This window comes from Gobio gobio (assembly GCF_949357685.1).
Source record: "Gobio gobio genome assembly, chromosome: 15".
Taxonomy (NCBI): Eukaryota; Metazoa; Chordata; class Actinopteri; order Cypriniformes; family Gobionidae; genus Gobio; species Gobio gobio.
The window spans coordinates 11835889-11849767 of record NC_137108.1 but is presented as its reverse complement, the minus strand read 5'-3'; the positions used below and the strand labels follow the sequence as shown (position 1 = coordinate 11849767).

The following is a 13879-nucleotide window of genomic DNA, read 5'->3' as shown; positions in this document are numbered from 1 at the left end:
GTATTTCACAATCTGCTCAGTTACTGGGATTTTCACGCACAACCATTTCTAGGGTTTACAAAGAATGGTGTGAAAAGGGTAAAACATCCAGTATGCGGCAGTCCTGTGGGCGAAAATGCCTTGTTGATGCTAGAGGTCAGAGGAGAATGGGCCGACTGATTCAAGCTGATAGAAGAGCAACTTTGACTGAAATAACCACTCGTTACAACCGAGGTATGCAGCAAAGCATTTGTGAAGCCACAACACGCACAACCTTGAGGCGGATGGGCTACAACAGCAGAAGACCCCTCCGGGTACCACTCATCTCCACTACAAATAGGAAAAAGAGGCTACAATTTGCACAAGCTCACCAAAATTGGACAGTTGAAGACTGGAAAAATGTTGCCTGGTCTGATGAGTCTCGATTTCTGTTGAGACATTCAGATGGTAGATTCAGAATTTGGCATAAACAGAATGAGAACATGGATCCATCATGCCTTGTTACCACTGTGCAGGCTGGTGGTGTAATGGTGTGGGGGATGTTTTCTTTGCACACTTTAGGCCCCTTAGTGCCAATTGGGCATTGTTTAAATGCCACGGCCTACCTGAGCATTGTTTCTGACCATGTCCATCCCTTTATGACCACCATGTACCCATCCTCTGATGGCGACTTCCAGCAGGATAATGCACCATGTCACAAAGCTCGAATCATTTCAAATTGGTTTCTTGAACAAGACAATGAGTTCACAGTACTAAAATGGCCCCCACAGTCACCAGATCTCAACCCAATAGAGCATCTTTGGGATGTGGTGGAACGGGAGCTTCGTGCCCTGGATGTGCATCCCACAAATCTCCATCAACTGCAAGATGCTATCCTATCAATATGGGCCAACATTTCAAAAGAATGCTTTTAGCACCTTGTTGAATCAATGCAACGTAGAATTAAGGCAGTTCTGAAGGCGAAAGGGGGTTAAACAGTATTAGTATGGTGTTCCTAATAATCCTTTAGGTGAGTGTATATCAGGATAATCAATTTAAAAAGGCTATTATTCACCTGTATGTGCTTGAAGTCTTCGATGCAGACAGTGTTTTAATATTTTGTTTGTATAAATCAAGTGTAACCTTTACTAGTCGATTCGTGTGAAGTTATCAACCTACTCCTGTACATCCTTTACATAATCATCAGTCGATCTCTTCTGTTTGAACCGCAAAGCCGCAAGATAACAATAGATGGCGGTAACGTGCGATTTTAGTATGTGATCAAATAAGAAGATAACACTGTGCTGTTTCAATGCATTGCAGGCTCGTCAAAACACAAAACGGAATGTAGCTTTTGGTTGCGCTACACTGCTACTTGCTGGAAAAAGTAGTTAGCTACTGGAAAAGCTACATTGTTTTAAAAGCAACTGAGCTACTGACAAGCTACTGACAAAAGTAGTTAAGTTAGTAGCGTCGCTACTTGTAGTTAACTACTCCCCAACACTGCTAATATCTAAATCAAAATGTAATATCCATGTGTAAAAAGTCAAAGTTTCATAAAAAGTACAATATTTGCCTCTGAGATTAAGTGGAGTTGAATAAAAATCTAAAGTACTTAAACTTTTATGCTTAAATACAGAGTAAATATATTTCGATACATTCCACCACTGGTTATTTGGAAAAGGAAACTAACAAAATGTTGCTAACTACAGCAATGTTAAGATGACAGCTGCCGTTGATGACTGACAGTAACGCTTGTACTGGACTTTTTTTGAAAGTTGTATTTAACTGCCTAAAACAAAACAGGGTCTAAATATGTTCACCATGGTCCATTTATGTATATAAAAAGAGAATAAGCTATATAAAATCGGATGTTGGTAACATACAAGTCGACATTTGAACTGCTATATATATATATGATTTTTTTTTTTTTTGTATCATACAATAGATTGTGTAAATTGAAGCCAAATACTTGTGTGTAATCTGCCAATTTCTCTAAAAAAATCTGTTATCACCGGCACGCAATGAATTCTGGGGTAGCCAAGGCCACGAAAGACCCATTTGTTGTATCCTTCATATCACGGGAAAACAAAGACACATTTGTTGGCCACATTTGAAAGGAGACTTTGAAGGAGCCTTCGAATTGGGACAGCCTTTGTCGCGCCTCGGTGACGTAATCAGCTACACGGTCCCAATTAACAAGTCTTGGTGCGTCCTTCAAAGGCCTTCAAAGGATGCAGCCCATGAATTGGGACACAGCTATAAGGTGTGTTTGACATCAGCTGCGACTGGATGTAACCGATCGGCGAGAGTTGCCGCTTGCAGTGGGGGAGGAGTTGAAAACAGAGACGTGAAGTCGGACACTTTCTGCTTCCCGTAGTGGCGCTCACACTGTGTTTGCATCCTTTATCACAGCTGAAGTGAAATAAATGCTATATTTGTCAAATACACAGATGTTACACCATCACTGCTTAATACAGCGTCTGTTTTTACAAGAATAAAGCTCAACATAAGCCTTATTATTCAAATACCAATGAGGTTGGGTCTACATTTTTATCAGTTTTATTTAGATAAACATGACACAATATAACATCGCGCCTACACGAAAAGAGCTTTTACTGTTATAAAAATACAGATTTGTGAGCATTAGTGGAACTGAAGGTGTCCGGATAAACACAAAACACCTGCTCGTTGTCATGCAGTGAATCCGGCCAATCGTGAAACAGCTGTGTTGTCATCAGAGCCTGTGCAGCCGTTCTTGAGAAGCTGCGCCGTCTGAGTTCTCTGTCTGCTCTCGAGTTGCTCTTGCGGTACTTTGATGCCATACATCACAGTGACGTGGCGTCGGCGCTGTCTCAAGTCGGACAACATTTCTAAAGGCATGCATTGCTTCAAGTCAGCCACCGATCGGTCTGCTCAGCGCTGCATGAAGTCGAACTATAGCGTGTTTGTGAATTTGGGGGCGGAGCTATTAAGATAGGGCTGTGAACTTTTTGGGTAAGGTTGTGTTTATTTTGGTGATTTCAAATATCAACAGCGTTTCTCAGAAATCGCATACTGCACCTTTAACCATTAAACGGGGTTCCAGAAAAATGTATACAGAACAAACATAATCCAGAAAAATGGAAAATAAACAGATTAGTAAGCAAGTAAGTAAATAAATAAGTAAAAACGGAAATTTGGAAAAATTTGATCAGGCCCAAGCCTACTGGTGTATTAAAGTCCAGCTAATGGCTGTCTGAAATGCACATAATACGTTGGCAACATTTTCTGATTTACACTGTAAAGCTTACATTTCGTTATATTTCTATGATTAATCAGCATAAAGCTTTAATGAATACCACACTCTCTCATTCCTGCAGGAATAACTGTGTGTAACTGAAGTTGTACAGGCAGTTCACAACACTTAAAAAAGTCCAAAACCTTTGATGGCCTCTTGTTTATTTGTTACTGAAGAGGGAGGTTTCAACGCAAAAGTTGAAATATTGTTTTAAAGTCATTTGAAATCTTCCATTTAGCTTAATTACCCTACAGCTGGTTTCAGTTTTTTCCGTGGCAGAACTTTCTCACCACTAATTTGAACTGGTTCCACTGCTATTGAGTGTTACAGAAAAAAACACCCTCCAATTCAGAAACCCGTGCTGCATCAGCATGTCCTGGCTGACCCCACAAGAGCAGAAACACAGCAGAGCCACAATACAGACGAAAACAAGATCTTTGTCTCATTAGCACTCTTAGCGGCTTCTAGGCTAATGCTAACCCAGCATTGTAGAGGCTTTGAGACTAACTGGATGCATATGCAGATGTGAGTCTCTCGTTGGCACGCTCTCGTGAGACACATTTTATTGTGCTGTTTCCCACCAGCAGAGGCTCATGGGAATCTGAATAACACGGGCTTCCCAAAACTCGACGTTAAATCACCCTGGCTAATGTACACACTATGAACCTAGCCTACCGTATGATTCATTTGGAGTAAACATAAAGCAGAGAATATGATTTTCAGGTCAAAATGAAAGGTCACGTATGAAATGTGGCTCAATTCTGAGTGAAACATGGATGTTGTGCCCTCTTTTGTGTACTCTTCTTATAGGGAGTAGTGGTATTGGTCATTCGCCAGCATTGACAGGTTAAAAAAAGGTGATGATGACATCGTCCAGCTCAGTTCAGTTCTCATACAATGGTGTCAATCAGATCAATAATTTAAAAAAAATATGAATTGTCCTCAACTATGCAAGCCAGAGGCGACAGTGACAAGGAACCCAAACTCCATCAGGTGATAGAACATATTATGTACATTTATTTTTCATATGTAGACCACTTGTATTATTGATTGCTTGGATGTGAAGTGCAATTCAACCAATACAACTAAAAGAAATGGTCTAACCTACCTTTAATCGTCAGCCAAATTTCATAATCGTGAAGGCCCTACATTTATCTTCTGTTTATATTTATTATTCTCTCATCACTTTTGTCCATCCATTAAAAAAGACATAATTAAAAGTAATTAATATCAAGCAGTGTAATCCCAGCCTTGCAAAGAGACAAAATCACACAAATTGAGTTTATAGGTGGCACAAGTTATTACATTTTGATCAAAGGTTACGTAAACAAGCATTTTATGTTTTTATGTATTTGCATATTTATATTTTTTTATTAATTCACAAAACAAGTTAAACTGAGTCAAATTGTACTTGTTGACAATTTGCTGTAAGCTGCTTTTAAATTGTCTGATTACAGTTTCTGTTGGACAAGATCTATCTTTCACAACAATTTTCCTTCTGTAGTTTAGCAGTCAGTTGTAAATTAGTTGTAATGTCTCAAACAGAGAGTGTGGTTTGGTTTATGGCATTGCTAATGTGTCTTAATATTTTCCTTCCAGAGATCGGACCAACTGCAGTATTGACGAGAGGAACAGGATGATTTGCTTGGTACTGTAAGTGTTCTTCTTTTCATTCTGTCCATTACATGATTGTACAGCTTTACCATTTCCAAATGAATGGGGATCACTGTAGAAAAACAGGAGGTCACAGAAGCAGCTGTTTGTTTTGACATCTCCACTCAGACTCCTGATTATAGTCTCGTCTCTTTAGATTTGGGGCTTCCAGATCTTTGGTCTCAAACTTTTATGGGTTGGAGGTGTGGGTTAAGTGGCATTGTTGTTTTCACATGACAAATACATTGTAAACGTTTTCATAGTGTGGCCCAGTTTTAAACCGTACATACAATGCTTCAAAACTAGTGATGCCTGATTCACAAATTACTCAGAGTTTGAGTCAGTTCTTATCAATGAATCAGTCAAACGGGTTAGCAAAACTGCCCTGATTCATATGGACAGTTCACTCACTGAATTGTTCTGAGTGATTCTCCCTTAATATAAAAGTAAGGAGTGCTGGATAAAACTAAAACCAAACTGGCATCACTTCTTAGCAATGAAGATGGTCTTTCCAAAAGTATATCAAAACAGTAATAGTACAAGAAAGCACTTTTAACACGTATCACACACAGTATTACTTTTTTTTTAAAGTTATTTTGTTTGAGAAATTTCACCCAGAGTGCATGTAAATGAGTTTATTAGAGGTGAATGTCTTTGACAACTAACGATATAGTTTTGCTGTACATATTGTGGAAATGTTAATATGCCTTTCATATGAGAAAAATATTTATCAAAAGTAGCTTAAACTCGTTTGGGTAACAGAAGCGCTACGCTGTCATTTTTGTTTTTAGACTACGAAATCAACAATGTCACTAAAGAAGTGTGTTTCTGGTTGTGAGGCAAAGATAACCATGTTCAGCTTCCCAAATAACCCATCGTTAAGGAAACAGTGGATGCATTTTTTTTTTTGCAACAACAGAGTTTTGCAAGTGTATTTATTTGTTCCCGCGTCATGAATCGAAACTGCATAAAAAATGTATTTGTTTTGTTGGCAATTGGCGCGTAAGTGCATATAATGTCAACTACATGAACATAGTGAATTGAATGTTATCCAGGGATAATGCCATGATGTGTGCTTGTGCCTCTTTAACTCCGCTCACTGAACTTTTTGGCTGTTTTCTGAAAGAATTGGGACAGCGTATCATGTCTTTTATTAATATGATAATACTAAAGACTCTTCAGAGATCTGAAGGATGCAATACTACTCTATAGATACTCAAGATTAACATGAGATAAGCAGAAACTGTGTGTGAGAAGAAGAAGTAAAAAAAAAGAAGTAAAAAAAATATATACTTCTTTTTTGTAAAGGCAGTGCTAATTTGGGATGTCCACAGTTGTATTGAACCCAAATGATTGGACTTCAGAGATTTAATCGGCCTTTTAGCACTTTGAGATTTTGTTTAATGTAAAGTGCGTTACAAATAAAATGTATTATTATTATTTTATTATTCCTGGCTGTTAGTTCTCATTTTCAAATCCTGAGACATAAAAAGCACAATGTATATTGACATTTTCAGGTGTCTGTGTCTCTGTAGATCACAGTAGAGGAACCTGTTACACACATGCATTGTGTAATGAGACAGTCTGTCCCATCAGAAGCTGTCAGAGCTTGCTGTCCAACTTGTTCTTCAAAAAACCTGAATCTCTAAGATAGAAGGCCATCATGAGGATGAGTGATTGTATCGTTAGACTGTCATGAGCAATATTCGGCTCCAAGTTCATAGCTGCAGCTGAGAGTGTCTCTTTTGATAACTCAGAGTTCACAGACACATTCGATCACTTCCTTCAATCTACTGCAGATTCACTGCAAAATAATGAGATTCCTGGATGAACTCATGCTGGTGTTATGAAGAGACAAGCGAGGCCTGTTTGCAGGAACTGGCTGACTAACAACAGTTTATAAGCTGGAGTTCCCCTTGTGTGCGTGTGTGTTTGTTCAGCACATTCTCATTATCCGGCTGTTTTACTTATGCTTGGGAAGTGCATGTCAACAGGAGTCTGCCGGAGGGAGACGGGGAGTGTGTGTGTGTGTGTGTGTGTGTGTACACGTACACATATCCACCAGGCCCCGTCTGTCAGGTCATTGGGTTTCTTGGAGACTCCAGGGGTGTGTGAAGGTCGGCAGGGAGAGAGGAGGTGTGTGTCGGGTGGCGTGCTGAGTGTTGACAGTGTGTCTGTGTGTGTGTGTAAGCAGTGCCAGGACAGGAAGTGGAACAGCATGGATACGCTTCTCCTGCACAAAGCCTGTGTAGCATCCGCGACTCTCCTTTATTAACAGATGCGAATGTTTTTCTCCGTCTGTGTGTGTTTGTGTACACATTGAAACACTGTAGCTGAGATTGTCTGACAGTCTGCACACAATGAGCTGTTGTTTGTTAGGTTTGTAAAAGGGTCACTTGTGTGATTTATTCTTTCTGCATTTAAAGCTCACTGTAATCTGGTTCACAGATAAATTACTGTGCAGAACTCCACAATAGTTAAAGGATATTCACTGTCGTTCATGGCACACAAATGTTCAGTGTGTCATGAATGGATTTTGTGGCTGTGACATTTGACCTGCTCTAAGTATTAAAAACCCTGCTGGGTTTGCTTCTAGTGGTTGAGTTCAGCATTGGCTGTTAAGTTTTTCTTTCCAGTAAGTTTTTCCAGTTTATCTGCGGGACGCAGTGAGAACTCAAAAGTTATGGGAACTATTTAAGAATTACATAATGCAGAAGTTGCCAATACATTTTTATTTTTTTATCATGTTCTAATTATCTTTTCAAATTGATTCATTTTCTAAATACATTTACACTAAGATTTAAGATTAAAGAAGTATCTTCTGCTCACCAAGGCTGCATTTATGCTATAAAAAAATAAATACAAAAAAATGTAATATTGTGAACATTTTTTAAAGGGGTGGTAAAACACATTCTTTTGAAGGCTTGATTGTGTTTGTGAGGTGCACTGTAACATGTGTTCATGCTTCGTTTAAAAAAAAATTGCATTATTTTTCATATATTTGACCTTTATTCTACACTGCTCTGTCCCTCCTTGTAAAACGGTCTGATGGTTTCCGGGTTGTATGAAGCCAGTCCCTCAAAACTACGCAATGGGCTCAGATTGGTTAGCTGGCCCAGTGTGTTGTGATTCGCTAACCGCAGTGCGCGTTTTTCGAAAACGTCACGCCCCTAACCTTTACCGGAGGCTGTGCTTTGGTCAGTTTTAGAAACAATGGCGTCAATAAAACCATACCAATCTGAGCCTGAATCAGACCCAGAACATTTTAGTGAAGATGATCGAGCAGAACCTGTTCAACCTGTTCAGTCCTCAAGAGTAAAGACTGCGGATCTATAGTGATCGCTACTGAATGGCACTGTTACTTTTGTATTTTTAGAACGATTATAGCCAAATATCTGTCGCAAGAACTATTAACCCAAAACGAACACTAAACACTAGCTTTACTAGTAGCCAAATCACACACAGAACCATGTTTAGCATGCCTGTAAATAAACAATACATGAAAGCTCTAATCAAAGAATCATTTACACTAATGCCAAGTTCGCTGTTGAGATTGTAACGTTAGGTGTTTGTAACGTTAGGTGTTCGTCGGATAACGTTAAGTATGAATGAGCATTTAACAGACTGGTTTGCAGAACAGCATTGTCATCTGTTTACTTCCTTGCTACAACGTACAATTAACGTATTACAGGAAAACACATCGATGAAAAATAAATCAGACTTACAGGTTGTGGCCCGTAAACCGCTTCTGTTTGTAAATGCAAATCCTGCAAATCCTGCATTGAACTCGCGAAGATTGTGGAAGTTTTCCTCCGTGAAAAGTGCAGCGGGAACCCCGCGCGCGTCGTGCATCCACACTCTGGCAGTGTTTGTCTCGCGCAGCTGACGTTGTGCGAATCCTGCATTGAACTCGCGAAGATTGTGGAAGTTTTCCTCCGTGAGATGTGCAGCGGGAGCCCGTCGTGCATGATTCACACTGGCAGTGTTTGTCTCGCGCAGCTGAACCGCTGCTCATGAATTGCAAATACAGACGAATATTTTCCATTATGTCACATTTTCCAGTCTTCTCCTCCGACCCCTGTCTGTCTCGTGCCTTATGATGGGCAGCATATATCTGCGACCTGTTCCCCTCTGTCTCATACACACATGTGCATATAACATGCTGTATGTTAAACGCTCTGCAACGCACCCCCATCCCTAGGAAGGCCTGCAATCCGTAAGAAAATAACAGCGTTTCGTCTGCATTGCAGCAACACCACTCCAGCCTAACTATACCACAACAACACAGCGATACAAAATGGCCTCACCCCAGCCCCCCCCACCCCCCCCCCCCCCCAATTTAATATTCTCGGATTTATGTAAATATTGGGGCTGGTTATGTCACCAACCCTGGAGGAATGTCTGTAGTCGCCTACCGGCCGTTTGCTCTACTCCTTAGAAATTGATTTCTTTAAAAGCTAATATCTCCCTTTGCTTTAAACTTTGAACGTTATAACTTTGCAGATGTTGTTTCTGCTCAAGCAGCAACATTACACGCTAGCTAAAGTTAGAATAGTGAAATCGTGGTTTACCACCCCTTTAAAATGAAAAATAACTGTTTTCTATTTGAATAGGCTACATTTTAAAATGTCATTTATTCCCGTGATGCAAAGCTGAATTTTGAGAATCACTACTGCAGTCTTTAGTGTCACATGATCCTTTAGAATTCATTATAATGTGATGATTTACTGCTCAACAAACATTTATAATTATTATCAATGTTGAAAGCAGTTGTGTAAAACAATTTTTTTTTAGGATTCTTTGATGAATAGAAAGTTCAAAAGAACAATATTTATCGAACTTAAAGAAATGCATTATTCTAGCCTGACAAGCCAGACCCACATCAAGATGTTGGGTCTGGAAACTCACCATTGACAGGGCTCAATCCGAGGGGCGGGATAAACGGCTGTCTTTCAAATTCCCTTTGCACGCAATTGGATAGCGCCATGACCGCCACAACCAATCAGAGCGAAGAAAAAGGTGAAGCCGCCAAGCCGAGCTAATGTTAGTTGATAGACTTTCGCCGTATCTGGTAGGCAAAACTTCGAACATATCTTCCTTTCTTAAGAATGACTTCAGTGCCGTTCTTTTCTCAAAGAAAAGCTTAACTCCAAGTCTTCCAGAGTCGCGGCCAAAGCCGTTTCAAAAGACCGCTGTTCGTCAGCTTTGTTTACGAGTAGCACGCAGAACCTCCGCAACTCTGCCGTGACGTGCCGTCATTATGTTAAGCCCGCCCACCGACTCTACACACGCTGTGATTGGCCTGACCAGAGTTGTTTTTCCAGCTCTCAGCTCTACCGAGAGTTGCTAGACTACACTCGCGGCAAAATAAATTTTCTGCCGCTAGGGTGCGTCTAGATTTCTAGGCTAACATTATTCAGCAAGGATGCATTAAATTGAAGTGACAGTATAGCCATTTATAATGTTGCAAAAGCTTTATATTTCAGATAAATGCTGTTCTTTTGAACTTTCTAAATAATCTTGAAAAAAAATTGTTCACAACTGTTTTCAACATTGATAATAATAATAAATGTTTCTTTAGCAGCAAATTGGCATATTAGAATGATTTCTGAAGGATTATGTGACTCTTAAGACTGGAGTAATGATGCTGAAAATTCAGCTTTGAATCACAGAAATAAATTGCATTTTAAAATATATTCAAATAGATAAAGTTATTTTAAATTATGAAAAAAATTTTTTTTTCTGTATTTTTAATCAAATAAATGCAGCTTTGGTGAGCAGAAGAGACTTCTTTCAAAACCATTAAAAAATCTTAATGATACCAAACTTTTGACTGGTAGTGTATATCTAACTATTTTATCAAATATTATGTCAAATAACTGTTTATTGTTATGCATGTGTTATTTACTATGTTTAAATTGAACAGTGTGATACATCAGCTTTATATCGGTCATCATATACCCTGCTCGCTAAGATATTGGCATCAGACATCAAAAAAGATTCTCTGAATCTTAAACATGTTTTACTGTTTGAATGTAAATGTTCTTGTTTCATCTCGCATGAGTGGTTCACAGTGTTTTCAGAGCTCTTGTCTTGGTTCATATGGCTGATCATGAGAAACAGAAGCACTTCACGGTTGTGTTTGTGATCTGGTGTCAGTTAGCTCACAGCCCACACTCTGTGTCAAACTTTCCAGCACTGATCCAGGACCAGCCTCAGTACACCCAACACAGCCATCTGAAAAAAGCATGAAGCTGACTTCAGATCAGCAGCTGATATGATCACAGAGATAACCGAGCCTCTTCCTGAGGAAGAAAGAGTGCTAACTGGGTGGCACGAAGGTCTCCTCCAACCGGATGTTTGCAGTGCTCAGTCAAACACCTGCAGTGGGACGCAGACGACACGTTCAGCACATGAAGATGTTTACTTGGCCTCTGTGGTTGAGAGATCTGCTGCTCAAGTGAAACCATGTGGGCCGCATGTGGCTCTCTTCCAGAGGTTGCATTTTGAAATATTTTGAGAAAGGAGAGCAGTAGTGTCTAAAATACCAGATTAGACCAGAATCTGCATGCTGGTCCCAGGTGGTGGTTTGATGTTGGTTTACCCAGCAAACGTGACTGATAAAGCAGCTTGACCTGTATAGTCCCTGTTTTGAAGATGGTAGATCTTGCAAAGAGCACCGCTGGTCTTTACATCAGGGCAGTGGGCATGTTACGTTTTAGGGGTTTTGTTCGAACATATCACGAGTGAGGGAGACAAAGCTTCCACCAAACAATTGGACGAGAAAATAATAATTCACAAATATTATGAAATATGACAAGTGTATAAATCACTGAATGAACTTTACACAGTTAGTGAACTGAACTAAAACAACACAAAGTACATGGTAAGTACATATTAATTAATATTACTAAGTACTCTATAATTACACTAACAAGGACACCTTAAAATAGTGGGTTAAACTTTATTTCAAGGTGTCTTTGTTACACTGTAATTATACATTTAAGTACTGAGTAATATTGATTAACTACATGTGCTTACTATAGGGTAAACTAGTACAACGGTTGGGTTTGTCCATATTTGACCCAAACATGCTGTAGGTTGAAACAACCTAGCATTTTTTTAGAGTGTGATAGCGAATACAAAAATGAATGGCTGTTCGAAACATTTAAATCTACATACCCAGACACTACGGCACTGCTCAGAAACAGAAAGTAGCGCAACCTGCTTTGTTTACGGGTGTTTCCAGGGAAACTGCTGCTATTCTGCTGTTCCATTCAGAGCGTATCCTTCACTTGTTACGCCATACTTCTCATCAGTGTTTGCTTGTCTGTTTCGCTTGTCTGTTACCTATTGTACACATTTACTTCTGCTTGTATAATGGCCATGGTTGTTCAATAAATAATATTTTATATAATATACACTATATTACCAACATTTTTGGGAGGACTGCCTTTACATGCACATGAACTTAAATGACATCTAATTTTTAATCCGTAGGGTTTAACATAGAGTTAGCCCACCCTTTGCAGCTATAACAGCTTAAACTCTTCTGGGAAGGCTTTTAGGTGTGTGTTTATGGGAATTTTTGACCATTCTCTAGAAGCGCATTTGTGCGTTCTATCGGGTTGAGGTCAGGACTCTCTGCAGGCCAGTCAAGTTCCTCCACACCAAACTCGCTCATCCATGCTTTGTGCACTGCTGCGCAGTCATGTTGGAACAGGAAGGGGCCATCCTCAAACTGTTCCCACAAAGTTGGGAGCATGAAATTGTCCAAAATGTCTTGGTGTGCTGAAGCATTAAGAATTCCTTTCACTGGAACCATCATGTCAGGGTTATGTTCTGTTTTTGTTTTCAGTGTTCACTTTCTCTTTGCTCATTTTCCTTTGACACAGTTTCCCCATGTGTTTCATTGGTTCATCTCATCCACCTGTCCCTTGTTAATTAACTCATTAGTTCCCTCGATTAGTTTTGTTCAGTTCATTGTATAAAGAGCTGTACATACAAAGGTGACTTGACTTGTTTTTCTCAAATGACACTGTCCAACAGCAACACCAGTGTTACAGCATCTCTTTTGCCTCCTCTAATTCCATTTAGTTTAACTGACCCCCTAAGTCGTGCAGTGAGTTTGGTGGGGGAAAGTGAGACTAAAATGCAAAATAGAATTTTCTTTGTTTCTTTGATATATTTTCGAAAATATATCAACATTAGGTGTAACTGGAACATTATTTTACAATGGATTAAAAAACAACTGAATATTGCCTCTTCATTTTAGAACACGCTGCACACCAGTGGAATGTACTTATCAATTGGCTCTTATGAAAATGTGATACACTTTCAAAACAAACAGTTTCAAATAGGAAGAAGTGGGTTAAACCACTAAGAATATTTCCAGACTTTTGTTACATCTATAAGAATACAAGAATATTAGAAGCTATCACGTCATCTTTACTGACTGCAGGTAATGAAAGATTTACATGGAATCACATTTAATCCCGACTGATTTATTGCTCACTGATAATTGATTGCACTGATAAGACAAGACAATGACATGTAGACACACTGTACATTCTCACCGTCATCTCTGAAGCGCCACAATGATGGCATGACGGTTCAGCGGTGGTGCGATCGCATTTCTCCCCACGAGTTGCCACTTACGCTTGCCTTTTAAAGTGCTTGCCTTTCTTTAACAGGCGTCATAAATGAAAGTAAATCCTGTACGCTGGTTCAAAGGCTGTGTCATTAGGGCCAATAGGAAATTAACAGGTGGAGGGATGAAGAGAAACTCAATCTGAAGATCACAAGAAGACTCCCGTCTTGTTTAGGTATCACTGAGCTTTGTGACCATATCTGAGTTTGGTTTGTGTCCATTGTTGTGTTTTATCTTTCTGTTGTCATGTAGTTTAAAAATCCCTTTGAGCATTAACTTGGACAATTTAGTTGAAATTACTTAGTTTATTCAATGCATGATGTAGACATTCATTGTTT

At 39.4% G+C, this 13879-nt stretch overlaps 1 long non-coding RNA gene across 1 annotated transcript in view; it reads left to right on the top strand.

Annotated features, from left to right (window-relative positions):
* The window catches only part of LOC307138419, a 161193-nt gene that overhangs the window by 107322 nt on the left and 39992 nt on the right, over positions 1-13879 (top strand). The window contains exon 5 of the long non-coding RNA XR_013818019.1: positions 4838-4891. This is a non-coding gene — a long non-coding RNA (uncharacterized lncRNA). The remainder of the gene's footprint in view (positions 1-4837; positions 4892-13879) is intronic.